This window comes from Enhydra lutris, unplaced genomic scaffold (genome assembly GCF_002288905.1).
Source record: "Enhydra lutris kenyoni isolate GAN:26980312 unplaced genomic scaffold, ASM228890v2 scaffoldscaffold45, whole genome shotgun sequence".
Taxonomy (NCBI): Eukaryota; Metazoa; Chordata; class Mammalia; order Carnivora; family Mustelidae; genus Enhydra; species Enhydra lutris.
This window is the reverse complement of record NW_019154129.1, coordinates 13,125,891-13,139,740: the sequence shown is the minus strand read 5'-3', so window position 1 is coordinate 13,139,740 and position 13,850 is coordinate 13,125,891.

The following is a 13,850-nucleotide window of genomic DNA, read 5'->3' as shown; positions in this document are numbered from 1 at the left end:
CCGAATACCATCCGATACACGGTGTTGAAAGTTCACCCAATGTTTCCGGAGAAAAAATGCTGTTTTTATAGCTTTATTGAGATCTGTTTCACACAGAACGTTCGTCCATAATTACACGTTACTCACCGAGTTGTGCAACCATCACCACAACTCATATGAGAACATTTTCAACAGCTGAAGTAAACCCCATCATATCTAGTAGTCATTCCCCATCCCTGTGCCCCCTTGAGCTCCCTCTGCACTCGCACATCGTCAGGATTCATTCATGTCATAGCAGGTGTCGACTCTATCCTTTCTGTGACCAAGTAATAGTCCACTGTGTGGACGGACCACTTTGGCTTATCCATTCATCCAGCAGATATTTGGTTGTTTTCATTTCGGGGCTCTTGTTAATAGTGCGGCTTGGAACGTGTGTACAAGCTTTTCTGTGAACTGGGCGCCTGGGTGGTTCAGTTGGTTAAGCGTCCACCTTCAGCTCAGGTCATGATCCCAGGGTCCTGGGATTGAGCCCCTCATTAGGCTTCCTGCTCAGTGAGGAGTCTGCCTCTCCCTCTTCATCTGCTGCTGCTTCTTGCTCTTGCTCTCTCTCTCAAGTAAATAAATATTTAAAAAAAAAAATTTAAAAAAAGTTTTTCTGTGAACACGCACTGTCATTTCCCTTGGGTAAATACTAGGAGTGCGGTGGCTAGGCCATGTGATAACATTATGTTTAGCCATTTCTGAGGAGCTGCCAGGCTGTTTTCTACTGGGTCTACACCCCAGGTCCCCACCTGTAGTGTAGGGTCTCAGTTTCTCTACATCGCCGTCAGCACATGGTATCATCGGTTTGATTACAGCGCGCTAGTCCGCACGAAGTGTGTCTCACTGTGGTTTTGGTTTGTGTTACCCTGATGTTGGACATCTTTTCCTATGTTTACTGGCCATCTGCATATCTTTGGAGAAATGGCTATTCAGGACCTCTGCCCTTTTAAAATTTGGTTGTCTTTTCATTGTTGTAAGAGTCCATTATAGATATTGGAATCAAGTCCTTATCAGATATAGGACCTGCAAATATTTTCTCCCACTTTTTTGTAATACACTTTTGTGCGATTGCAGTACGTCTTTTAAAGCAACTGTCACCTGCCAGACTACAAAAGTGACCAGTACAGTCACGATCCCTGAATCGGCGGTGAAACAGAAGTGTGAGGCAACCCTCCCCAAAGATCACTCTCTAGAATGGCTCTAGAAACTTGTATTGAACCAGATAAGGACAAAGCCAGCTAGACCCCAAGAACCTACCTTGCCTTGGGGGTCACTTGGCCATAGTCAGATCTGAGGCAGCTTTGTTTTTGTTGTTGTTGTTGTTTCCTAAAGATTTTATTTATTTATTTGACAGAGATCACAAGTAGGCAGAGAGGCAGGCAGAGAGAGAGGGGGAAGCAGGCTCCCTGCAGAGCAGAGAGCCTGATGTGGGGCTCGATCCCAGGACCCTAGGATCATGACCTGAGACAAAGGCAGAGGTTTAACCCACTGAGCCACCCAGGTGCCCCCTGAGGCAGCTTGTTAAGGGGAAGGAGTGGACTTCGTGCCAGGCTAAGACTGAGGCATGGCTTTGCGCCCAGCCCTGTCATTCTCCAGCCCGGTGTCCTGGAGAATTTAAAACATTTAAATTAAATAAAACATTTAAATTAAATTAAATAAAGTCATTTAAAACATCCAGGCCTGTGTCCTCCCCTGGAAATGGGAAGACCTGGCCTGCTTCCCTTACATGATGGGTGAAGTGAACTGTGTGTACGGGAAAGCATCTTGTCTCCTGGACAGCATCGTACGAAAGGAAGGTGAATTCTGTGCCAGGTAGTACGGAGCTTCTTGAATTCGCTCCTCAGCCCTACAGATCCTGGGAGGGGCAAAGAGGCTGCAGGGATTCGAGGGCGGAGATGTCCTGTTCCCTGCATTTGGCATTTTTTTACACCACGGTCACAGGAGATAATGTCCTGAAAGGGGGAAGAATTTCTCCGAAAGGCTGCTTGTGAATAAAATCGGTGTCCCAGACAGAGGGGCCCCAAAGCAGAGGCACCCCTTTCGAGCATGGCCCTTTATGCTGCTCTTTGCTTTTTCTTCTTTTACCAGAGTAAAATATACATACAATTGGCCCCTTTAACCGTTTGGGGTGGTCCCATTCAGTGGCAGGAAGCACATACCCACCGCTGTTCGGTCCTCGCCACCATCCCTCTCCAGCACTGATTCTTCCCAGACTGACACTCTGTCCCCATTAAACACTCCTCATTCCCCTCCCCCCACAGCCGCCCTTCCGCTTTCTGTCTCTGTGACATTGACTCTAGGGACCTGGTGTAAGTGAAGTCACACGGTAGCTGTTCTTTTGCGACTGGCTTCTTTGACTCAGCAGCAGCATGTCCCCGGGGGCCCCCATGCTGGGGCGTGCGTCAGAATGTCCCTCCTTTTTACCGCATTTTGTGTAGCCATTCTTCCCCTGGAAGACACTGGGGTTGTTTCCATCTTTTGGATATTGTGAATAGTGTGCTCCTTACTTTTGGTAAATGCGTCATTTGCAAAAACCCAGGGAAAAGTTTGTCATAGGGCCACAGAGCCTCTGAGAGTGGCGCCCTGTGCCGCGGTCACTGGAGTAGCCGCAAGCAGGAGTGGTCCCAAGGTCTGGGGCGGGGGTTGCTCTAGAAGGTGGAGCAGAGGGTTCAGGGCAAGGAGAGAGACCGGGGTGGCCAAGGGAGGGTGTTCCTGACAGGAGTGGCTTTAAGCATCTTTGAACACCCAGAAATGAAGGTTAAAAATTGGGGGCTACCTGGGTCGCACTGTGAGGTAGGAGAGGATGTCTGGGGGTAATGGGCAGACATACGAGCAGACACCCCACCTGTCCTGGGACTCAGCTTTGTTGGGAGAGGACAGTAGCTGGGTGTTTTCCCCAGCGGTGGGTGGGAGTGGGGTGAGTTGATGGATTCTGAGACTGACACAGTCCTAGGAAATGGCAGAGCCCAGCAAGTGACGCTGCAGAGAAGGATGGTTGATGTGGAGCGTGGGTGGTCAGACCAAATACCATGTCGGAGGACGAGTTTAAGGCACTTGCTTTACCTTTCGGAAAGAAGCGATGGGAGACAGTTCAGGGTAGCCAGGTCTTTTAGTCTGTTCGTGCTGCTGTAACTAAGTACAGACTCTGGGGCTTACAGACAACAGACATTAGCTCTCGTGGTGCTGGAGGCTGAAGTACAAAATCAAGGTGCCAGCACCACCAGGTCGGGGTCCGGTGAGACCCCTCTTCCTGGTTCATACTCGGCCATCCTGTCCCTGGGACCTCCCTCAGTGGAGGGGGCGAGGACATGCTCTGGGGTCTTTCATAAGAACGATCCCGTAGATGAGGCTCTACCCTCGTGACCTAAGAACCTCCCAACAGCCCCGCCTCCTAATGCCATCATCTTTGGGGGTTCAGATTGCAGTCTACGAATTTGGGGGAAGCCTCAAACATTCAGACCATAGCACCCAAGTGTGCATGAACTTTGGCTTCGGACAGACCTAGTTCCAGTCCTGACTCTAGATTGCCTTTCAGAAGTGGCCTTCAGCTTTGTGAGGTTTAGATGAGAGGATCCAAGCATGTGCCTCTAGTGCTGTCCCAGTCATCTCGGGGTCTAGACGCTGGACTTGGAGCATGTGGGCCTTTGTCCCTGGGGCCTCTGTTGCTTCTGTGAATACCCTGGAGAGGGGATGGGCAGGTGCAGGGGACCAGGGATGCGGGGGCTCGTGCTCTCGCCTCTAGAACGCCCCGCACAAAGGCTTTGTAAACATGTGTCGATCTGAACTCTTCAGAATGCAGGGAAGGAGCCCGCCAGGGATGGTGTTTTCAGGGTGAAGCTGAGATAAAGCATTTGAGGACACCAGATGCCTCTGGAGAGCGTGCCTCAGTATGTCCACTTCTGAGACACATACGTCCCCAAGCAGATGCTTCCCTGGGAAGGAAGCCCTGTTCCAGACAGGAAGAATCGTGTCCCACCCAGCATTTGGAGGAATCAGAGGTCATAGATGACACCAGAATCAGACCTGCCTTCAGGAAGAAATCCGAGCGACGGAGAAGTTCTCTCCGATAGAGAAGTTTGCTCGGAGAGTGAGGGACCTCCTGAGGCAGGCAGATGGGACGGGGCGCCCAGTTATATCCCAGAGGACTAATCACGCCAGGGGGTTGAGGGGCTGAGTGCGAAGTGCCCCTCCCAAGGCCGACTTGCATCCGCTTTCCTTTTTTTTTCCCCCACTCAGGGCCTAGCTCTTCCCCCAAGCCCCAGAGAAAACCCTCCAGTCCTGTTCTTTGAAGCTGTGTAGCTTATTTTCCCTTTGCGACGCATGGCTTCTGCGGAAGGAAGCTGCCTAAACCAGGACGTCCATCTTTTCTATTTATTTATCTTGCTGGGAACTGCATTTTTTTTTTAAGATTTTATTTATTTATTTGACAGACAGAGATCACAAGTAGGCAGAGAGGCAGGCAGAGATAGAGAGAGAAGCAGGCTCCCTGCTGTGCAGAAAGCCCGATGCGATGCAGGGCTCAATCCCAGGACCCTGGGATCACGACCTGAGCCGAAGGCAGAGGCTTAACCCACTGAGCCACCCAGGCGCCCCTGGGAACTGCATTGTTATGTTAACATCCAGCTTATTTGGTTTTTACTTTGATTTATAGTATTTAGCAAATTCTAACACACAGATCAGCTGCAAAGGCTGAGTTTTAGCAGCTCATCTTACAAGAGACTCTGCTCTTTGTACAGAGAAGACAGAAGCAGCTTTCCTCTCAGCTCTGCACACAAAGAAGCTGGTAGCAGAAATTATTTTCATGTCTTTGATATGTTATTTTGTATATTACACTTAAGTGTACTACAGTTGTAAAATACTGATTTCAACTTCAAAGTTTATTTTTTTTTACTTGAGATATATAATTCAAATACTCTAAAATTCATCCTCTTAAAGTATACAGTTCTTGGGGTGCCTGGGTGGCTCAGTGGGTTAAAGCCTCTGAGAAAAATCTTAAAATCTTAAAAAAAATAAAGTATACAGTCCAGTGGTTTTTAGTATAGTCACAGAGTTATGACCAGATAACTGTGTTTTTGAAAGTGACAAGTGACTGCCTCACATGTCACTGGTTGATCACACAGCTAGCACGCTGCTGCGGTACATGTCCACATGAGACAGCTTGGGGGTCCTGGAAAAGGCCAGGAGCCTGAAGACCCTGCTTCTGTCCCTAGTGTGCAGCTGGCCAGTTTCTGAGCTCTCAGTAAAATCAGGGGCTCAGACAAAATGCTCTCTAGTTTTCCTTCCAGTTCTACTTGGAGCGGCCCATCTATTCCTGGAGAGTTTGGTTCTGTCAAAGTAGAGGTGACCCTCAGAGCTCCACAGTGAGGATTCTTGTTGGAAATCTGGGGAGATAGGACCCCTGGGGGAAGAGGAAAGCATCTGTTCAGGGCACCCCACTCAACCCCCCAAAGGAGGGGACCTTATCATCCATCCAGTGTTTACTCTCTAGGTCTCTTCTGGCCCTTTCCACCCAGCATCCTGGCTTCCTAGGCTCGCTCTGCAAATCCTCCATCAGGGTTACTGCCTCTTGTCACTCTCTGGGTGCTCATGCTGAACCCAGTGGGGATGTCTCAGGATAGTTACAAGCACTGTAGTAGCTTTAGGATCTGCTCCTTGGGGACATCTCTGGTCTTTTTTTTTTTTTTTTTTTTTTTTTTTAATTTATTTATTTGACAGACAGAAATCAGAAGTAGGCAGAGAGGCAGGCAGAGAGAGAGGAGGAAGCAGTCTCCCCGCTGAGCGGAGAGTCTGATGCGGGACTCGATCCCAGGACCCTGGGATCATGACCTGAGCCAAAGGCAGAGGCTTTAACCCACTGAGCCACCCAGGTGCCCCGACATCTCTGGTCTTAGCCACTGATGGTACAATCCCCCGTGGTGGACAAGAGCCTCCCTGGCCCACCTACCTCCTCAAGGCAGAAGGTCTGATGCGCTGACAACATTGTTTCCAGATCAAGATCATGGGTCTGCGGGTAGGATTCCCACCCCCACGTGGCATCTTTAATCAGAAGGCTTTGTAGTTCTAGGGGATGGGGAGGTCCAGGGCACCCAAGTTAGGCGTAGGAAACGGCCTCATAACAGCTAGGACTGGACCTGGGAACGTCACATCCTGTATCTTTATAGGGTGTGTTCAGGCGTCTGTGTTCTCCAGTTTCTGGCTTTTTTCCCCTCTAAGCAGACGGTAGAGGTGAGCAGGAAATAGGTGGGGCCTATATAGGTGGGGCCAGCAGACACTCCGTTAGACAGCAGCCCCCTGGCCCTGTGTCCTTTCCAGAGGTCTCCAACTAGTGAACTCCCAGTCAGTGTTCTGCTCTCCCAAGAAAGTGGGCTCCCTGAGCTTCCCGGCTGGGTGAAATACCTTTCCCGGCACAACATACCTCTCCCCTGTAGCACTTAGCACAGCTGCAGTGTCACTCACGATTAACCGTCTCCTTATGAAGTTAGAAAACCCACACTCATGAGGGCATCCTTTCTCCACAGAGCTGCCACCATCCAGTCCCTCCGCCCAGAAACTTCCCTGCACTCTCCCCGGCTCAATCGTTACTTTTGCCTCTTCGATCTGCCTTTTTTTTTTTTTTTTTTTTAAGATTTTATTTATTTATTTATTTGACAGAGATCACAAGTAGGCCGAGAGGCAGGCAGAGAGAGAGGAGGAAGCAGGCTCCCTGCTGAGCAGAGAGCCCAATGCGGGGCTCGATCCCAAGAGCCTGGGATCATGACCAGAGCCGAAGGCAGAGGCTTCAACCCACTGAGCCACCCAGGCGCCCCCTGAATCTGTCTTGAAGCCACCCCCTCTTCCTCAATCCCAGGACCCCCTCCTACTGTAGGCCCTCCTCTCTCACTCGCTCCGCTGCAACCCTCGGTCCCAGCCTGTACCACAAAGCAGGGTACCCTGCCCGGCCTTCCTGCCCCACTGCGTACCCTCACCCAAGGTGGCAAGCGGGGGACGTAGAAAGCGGGGGCTTGGAGATTGGGGAGCCGGGAGCGGGGCACGGTATCCCCTCTAATGGGCCTCGAACTTGCTGGGTGGTAGGGTTCGTCCCCGGCCCCCCCCAGGGACGCGTGCACAGGCAACTCCCACGGAGCGAGCCCCGGCCAGCACTTCCCAAGTGGACCCGTAGGGCACTGGCCACCACAGGGGAAGCGGGCGAGAGTGAGGGACGGAACGTCGACCGGAAGTACCCTGTCCATTCCTCTGACTGGGGCGTTCCGCACCCGTGGCCGCCGTGGAGCTCTCTGGGAAATGTAGTTCCAGCTGGCTCCGCTTCCAACGCGGGTTGGAAGACTTGGCTCTGGTGATCGTTTCGGACCATTAGCCTAAAGCTGAAAGGTTGTCCTGGAGGCTCACTTGATAAATTCCTTTGCCCTTGTTATATATATTTATTAAATGCCTACTACACACCGGGCACCATTGGGTGCTGGGGTTGCTATGGTGAACCCAGACCATGCGCATGCTCAGAAAGCCCAGCATTAGAGGGGGAAACTCATCAATCAGATAATCGCACAAACAAATGTAAAACTGCAACTGTAAAACTGTTAAGGAAAAATCTTAGGCAGGAATCACGTGGTGGGAAATGACTGGGGAAGGCTCTACTTGAGAGAAGAAGGTCAGGGGCGCCTGGGTGTCTCAGTTTTTGAGCGTGTGTCTTCAGCTCAGGTCATGATCTCTGGGTCCTGGGAGGGAGCCCCGCATCAGGCTCCCTCCTGCTCAGTGGGAGGCCTGCTTGTCTCTCTCCCACTCCCTCTGCTTGTGTTCCCTCTCTGGCTATCTCTGTGTCAAATAAATAAAATCTTAAAAAAAAAATAAACTGATAACCTATTTAAAAAAAAAAAAAAAAGGAGAGAGGAAGGTCAGGGCCTCCTGGGTTTCTCCTGCCAGGACAACCATTTGATGGCAGTAATGATTCCTCAGAGGTGTACCTCACAGCATTTCCCTTAACCCTTAGACACTGGAAGGCAGACTTCGTGATTATTCTCTGGGCCTTCAAGGAAGCAGAGACTCAGTCATTTTCCAAAGCTAGCACAATCACAGGTAGCTGGGCTTTAACCACATACCTTAAACAATGAACCTGAGACTTCCACCCTGTCTCCTCCTACTTCTTAACACACCACGCAGTCCAGCCCTGTTTTCTGCATGTGGGAAATGTGGATGATAACAATGGCGAACTAATCCAGGAAAAGTGCTCAGCACAAGAGGGCCAGGCACAGAACAAGCCCTTGATTAGTGTTGGACTTTTCCATCACTACTCTAATTGCCTCTCTGTCTACTCTGACTTGTGTGTTATCCCAGCCCCATACTCTCTTCTTTCCGCATTATCCCTTTAAGTCACCTCTTTTCTTCCACTGTGTATATGTAATTTTGGTGGGGCTGATCCCAACCACAGCTCCAGGAGTGTGTCTGACAACCAGGCCAGGCCAGTCTACTCCATCCCCCCAGCCACAGTGGTTGGTTCAGTGATGGGCTCATGAGCCACATCAGTCAAATGAAACTTAACCTCTAAGAGGAATGTGAAACTGTTAGCCAAGTTCCCTTTTGTTCCAGAGTGTTCGGGGTGACAGTAGTTCCCCTTCTTGTAATTTCCTGGGCAGCCTAGCCTGCAAGTATGGGACCATTCTGCCCACTTTGGGTGCTACCCCTCTTCCACTGAAGGGATCTTCTAGAATGGGAACAGCACAGGCAATAATGTTGTCAGGCCAGCTACCCTCTGTGCCAGTAATCTGAGCTTTACTCACAGAAGGCTCAAGGCAGGAGGATGTGTAGACCCAACTCTCTAAGGTCTCATTCTCTGTTGTATTAGCTCAGCACAATTCTATTTGAAATGCATGGAGTGCCTGGGTGGCTCAGTTGGTTGGGCATCTACCTTCGGCTTGGGTCTTGATCCCAGGGTCCTGGGATTGAGCCCCACACTGGGCTCTCTGCCCAGCGGGGGTCTGCTTCTTCCTCTCCCTCTGCCTGCTACTTTGCCTGCTTGTGTTCTCTCTCTGCATCAAATGAATAAGTAAAATCTCTTAAAAAAATGAAATGCATGGGGCACCTGGGTGGCTCAGTGGGCTAAAGCCTCTGCCTTCGGCTCAGGTCATGATCCCAAGCTCCTGGGATCGAGCCCCGCATAGGGCTCTCTGCTCCGCAGGGAGCCTGCTCCCCCCGCCTCCGCCTTCTCTCTGCCTGTCTCTCTGCCTACTTGTGATCTCTGCCTGTCAAATAAGTGAATAAAATCTTTTAAAAAAAAATGAAATGCAAACCACATTTACTGCACTTCCTTCAAATGTGGTTTATAGCAATTGTGCCTCTTTGCTAAATTATTCCTTCCAAGCAATAGAACACCATAACATTTTTATCCTGAGAACTATCTTAGTCAAGCTTTTGGCTAAATTCCTTACAGCTTTTCTGGGCTGCTGTTAAACCTCCTGCCTACTTGTAAATGACCGCACCAATGCCTATTCCCTTTCCTCCTGTCAGTCCTGTAGCTGTATCCAAAGTATAAAATTGACAGAGCCATAGAAATTTAATTCTTTAAATGCACAGTTTTAAGCATTTGCCGTGTGTCCTTCCCTGGCTCCCCAGAGACATTAGACCACTAGTTGTGTAATTGCTACTTAGTTTTATAATGGTAGGGAGTGATGGGGCAGGTGCTGTTCCAGGTAAAAGGAAAAGTATGTTCACACTTCCTGAGGAAGTAAAGATCTTGGTACATTTAATGAACTGAAAGAAAGAAAGATAGTACAGCTGGAGAGAGAGAAGAAAGTAGCTGGGGTTGGCAGGGAAGTAACAGTTTGGAAAGTTCTGCTGAATGTTTTGGATGTTATCCTAAGGACAACGGGAAGCCAGTGGATTATGTCAAGTTGGATGACATAATCCAACATGATTAGACGTGTTGGCTATGCCAGCAGAGAACAAGAGTGATGTGCAAGGTTAGAGGACTATTTAAGTCAACCCCAGTGAGTACTGTTAAGGGTGGTGACAGTGGAGACACAGAGAACCAGTCAGGTCTGAGAGAGAGATCTAAGGCCACAGGACTTGAGGGAACAGATGAGCAGAGGAAGAGGGAGTTGTGTTGGTAGCAAGAGCAATTGTGTGTATGTGGCGCCACATACTGGAGGCAAACAAATCAAGGGCTAAAAGTTTAAGTTCAATGTAGGGCGTGTTCTGATGCCTCAGACATCCAAAGGAAGATGTCTCATGGACACTTGAATATAGGGATCTGGAATGCAGGGAGAGAAGAAATCAGGATACAGTAAGCCACAGAAGCATCTTAGAATTAGGCCACGAGGCACAAAGGCCAACGAGGAGACTGGCGCTAGTTCTAGAGAGCACCCTACCCAGGACAAGTCGGAACCAAAGTGTCTCTCTCAACAAGCCAAAGGTACACAAACTGGACGAGCTGGCAGCTTCGCACTGCCCAAGTGGACTTCTTGCTGAGGAGGTAGCACGGACTCCTCCTGCCCTTGGCGCGCGATCTGTGCCTAGACTCGGGGGACGGAGATTGCTCTGGCCCCCAACAGCCATACTCGTGCTGCAGAGGGCGAGACCGAAGGGACCCGTCATCAAACGCTCTCAGCCCAAAGCCCAGTTTTTGTAGGGAGGGCCCCGCGGCTGGTCCCGGGGATAGGCTGGGAACCCGGTGAAGGCCACCGTGAGATGCCCACCGCGTCCCAGGCGACCCGGGAGGGCACAGCCGTGTCGCCCCAAGAGGTCGCCGGAAGTGAGCGCACCACTTCCGGTTCCCAGCCCTGTGGGCCGCTCTAGCGCGTCTCATCTCGCTGGCATTCGGACCGGTCTGCGCGTCTGGCTGCTGAAGGCAAGCTGCGGGGGCGTTCCGTGACCGAGCAGAACATTCTGGGGGCCGTTTGGCGCACCGCTGGCTTCCACCCCCAGCGCTGGGCAGGGAGCACGCAGGCCTTTGCCGCCCTCTATGGCCGCAGGTACCACCCACCCCACCCCCCATACCATGGTGCGGAGCTGGGGCTGGAGGGGGACTTCGAAGTCTGGGGCTGCCTCACGGGGTTGCGCTGGAACTTTCTTCTGCGTTCCGGGGACCTAACGATTTGTACTTGCGTTAGGAAATGGCTCGAGGTCACGCATTCACTCTCCAAACCCACAATTCCCGCCCATCTTCAGAATTCGCTGCCATCCAAAACCACCGGCGTGTGGAAGAGCAAGTGCGCTTAGTCGCCTTCCTCAGAGAGGGGCGGGTATCGGATGCCGTGCGGAGCATCAGACAGACTTAATCACAGCCTAGTGAGAGCGTGCGTTCTAGAACTGAGTGATGAGAACACACCGAAATAGGTAAAATCAAAACATTAGATAGTACAAGTGCACATAACAGACATACTTGGGAGGTATCCAAGCGAACTATAGATTGCAGCAGATTCTTGGGGCGCGCCCTCTCTCTCTCTCTCTCTCTATTTTTTTTCCCCTATCCCCAGCCTCTGCAGGGTGTTAATGCAAGGAGGGATGTCAAAGAATAAACCCCCCCCCAAAAAAAGTCAAATGGTCATGAAAAGATGGATAATGATCCTGACATCAGATCAATAAGCTTTTTCAGTAAACAAAACTAAAGCAGATGAATATACATACTTCAAATGAAGATCATTGTTACTTTTTTAACAGGTGGTCAAAGCAAAAACACTTTATTACCAAAATCCTGTACAGATAAAGAGTACAATGAACCATTAGTCAAAATAGACTAATTAGATGAACTATAATCTGCTTTGTGCGCGTACTAAGTAAATTGGCAGATTACTTGGAGCAGATTGTGTAACATGCTGCAGTCATCAGAACTATGCCACCTGATTATATAGGACCTCAGAAGTTGAAGACTCAAAACACCAACATTTACTGTGAAATGTACTTGTTTTCACTCCCTGTATACTGGGTTAGTCATTTTCTGTGTTAAATGGGGAGATGTAAATAGGCTATTAACTACTTCAGCAAAGCTCTAAACAAAACTATATTGAATCCAACTCCTTCCAGATTAACCAAATCACTCAATTTCTTTAGTTATAAAATATGAACTGTTGACATCTGAAATCTACTGAAATAATACTGTTTTTGTCAATGATGGCTTGTTAATACACCCTGGTATTCGGGCAACCACATTAAGGACTTGTTTGATACACATCTTCATCTACCAACAACAGAAACCACATTTGTTCAAGAGTTAATTTCCTTAGTACAAAGTTCTCACCCTGAATAGTATATCAATAGCCATGCTGCAAAAGATAGTAAACCAATCATTCATAACAATAAACTGTGTTTCTCATCCTTATATTAATTTTTTTTTTAAGATTTTATTTATTTATTTGACAGAGATCACAAGTAGGCAAAGAGGCAGGCAGAGAGAGAGAGGAGGAAGCAGGCTCCCTGCGGAGCAGAGAGCCCGATGTGGGGCTCGATCCCCAGCACGCTGGGATCATGACCTGAGCCGAAGGCAGAGGCTTTAACCCACTGAGCCACCCAGGCGCCCCTCATCCTTATATTAATTTTTATCCAGTATTTCTTAATGCTAACATACTGGGCTAATATCTTCAAGTTAATAACAAACTGTGAAATCTAGCTCCATCAGTCAACACTGTAAACAGAAAGATGAAAAAGCCATCATTATAAAAACAGCATGGATCTCATTGGTGGACTGACTCCTTCCTCCAACTTTTTGGGCTCAGAGCAGCTTGAATTACATCCAGCAAATATAATTAGGTGAAGTGTACAATAAGGCAACAACTGAAAATATGCTTCTTTTACAGTAACTGACACTCAAGGTTTTTTTAATTTTTAATTTTTTTCGGCATACCAGTCATTAGCAATGATTATTCCACCAAAAAGTCATCTTAATTACACTCAAGTGTATGTTGTTTTTATAGAAGTGCTATTTTTCTAATCTCTTTAAGGAGGTTTGGCATAATCTTACAAAATCAGGAGAATAAAGAAAAATGTAAGACCTGAATTGAATTGTGAAGGAAGCCTAATCTGAGAAGGTGACTTCACATATTGAGATGCAGAATAGCATTTAGGGCATAAATTCTCACCTTCCCCCATACTGTTGTAGGAGCAAAGCAAAGCATGGCAGCTTCTATCTTTTATATCAGCCCCATTCTGTCTGCTTACCTTCTAGGACAGCCTTCTTTACTTTCTGCAGCAACTGCACGAGTAGGGGCCACATTCCCAATTTCATTCCCCGACCTGTAACTCTGTTCAGCCACCAAAGGCAGAAGCAGGAGAGCTGGTGGACAGTGCTTTCTGGTATTTAGCAAAGATCATTATATCCCCAAGTTGGCTGATAAGAAATTTAACTGGAGACCGTCTTTCTACACAATTCTAAGTCCCCAGAGATCTGCCAAAGAACAACCTACAGATGAACTCACTTTTTAATTTAAAACTCTAAAGCCCTAGCAGACTGGCGTCTCATATTGAGTAGAGACATCAGAGAGTCTAGTATGACCTTGACATTCAGAGCACAGGGTCTCAGCAGTGGATCTGCAAACAAGAAACAAGAACAACAAAAGGGGGGATAGGAGTGGGTGAGCTGGGTTAGTCTCCATTTCCCTTACTCACCAGGACTATTTTCTTGTCTCTCAGCAGTGGTAAGAACTTACAGCAGTAGCCAGCATGTCTTTGTATACTCAGTTCCCAACCTGCTGTTCTGCAGAGAGACCACACCTTCCAGGTACTGCTCTCCTAAAGAGCCCTCCCTGTTCCTGCTCGAGAGCTTTCCCAGCGGTGATCCCGTTCTAGTCAGTGCTGGACTTCTATACTGTTTTGGTAGAATTAAGATCATTCTCACATCCTGTTCA